A 1312-nucleotide genomic window follows, 5' to 3' on the forward strand; every position below is an offset into this window, starting at 1 on the left:
TTTCTCCCTCATCTCTTGCTGTTTTCTCTTTGCATCTCTTACTGCTTCTGTCCCCTTCTCTCTTTGGATATTTCTCTCTGTGTGTGTCTCCTCAACTTCCTTCTGCTACCAGTCACTGTCTCCCCCAAATCCTTCCCTCCCCCACCTCTGTTCTCAGTCTCTGGATCTCTCTGTCTTTCCGATTCTCCTTGTCTCTCTCCATCTCCCTCCCTCTCTGGATCTGTTTCTCTTCTTCCTCAGCTTCCTTCTGCCACTCAGACCCTGCTCCCCAACCACTTCCCTTCCCCCCCCAATCCCTCTCCTCTCGGAGGCTCCCCCATCCCTCAGCAGCTCCCCTCCCCCTCCCTCCCTCCTCCCTCCTTCTCTCTTCCAGCTCCGCACTTTACCCAGCGACACGAAAACCAAATTGTCTCCTCACCTTTTTTTTTTTTTTTTTTTTTTTTTTTTTTAAATCCCGACCCCTCATATCCTGACCGCCCAAGCTTCGAGCTACCCCCGGCTCCCCTCCCCCTCACTCTACACCCCCATTCTTCATACGCCTCCTCATCTCCATCCCCTCTCAACCAGGTCGGACGCCTGGGTCCCTTGCTGTTGGGGGAGGGGGAAGCAGCGAGAATTGGGAGCCCAGAGGTGTTTCTGGGGGGGTGCTGGCAGCAGGGGCTGGACGTCCCTCCCCAGTGCATCGGAGAGTTGACCTATCGTTAACTGAGGTGAGAGATCTTTTTATTAATCGGAGGTGGGTGGGTGTAGAATTAAGGTTCTGTGGATCCCCCTGATTTTGAGAAAAGCTGGTCTCTCAGAAGGACTGTGATCCCTTTAGAATTGGGGGCTTTAGAATTGGGGGGGTCCCCTATTCCTTTCTCCTTTGCAGATGGACTCAATGAAGAGTCTCCAAAGCAAAACATATTGCCTCTCAAATTGACAAAACCGAAAAGCTCTTAAAAATCTTTATTGATGAAGAAGTCCCTCCTGGTCCCTTTTCCTTCTATTCCAGGTTGTAGGGCCCACTAGGCATGGGAAAGAGGTACATCTCAGGATCAGAGCTCATGTCTACGGAAGAAACAATTTGTTAAGATAGCGGAGGTCGCTGCTGTGTGGTCCTGGTGAGGGGCAAAGGTTATGTCCAGAGGCAAGAAAAGAAAAACTGTCCCGGTCGGGGGCCAGCCTGGAGAATGGAAAGCTGAAATGAGCCTAGAAAGGGGAGAGAGGGAGAGAGGGAGAGAGAGAGAGAGAGAGAGAGAGAGAGAGAGAGAGAGAGAGAGAGAGAGGCAGGAGCACACGTGTGGGGCACTAGGCCCCGTTGCCATGGAGA

This window comes from Mus pahari, chromosome 19, assembly GCF_900095145.1.
Source record: "Mus pahari chromosome 19, PAHARI_EIJ_v1.1, whole genome shotgun sequence".
Classification (NCBI taxonomy): Eukaryota; Metazoa; Chordata; class Mammalia; order Rodentia; family Muridae; genus Mus; species Mus pahari.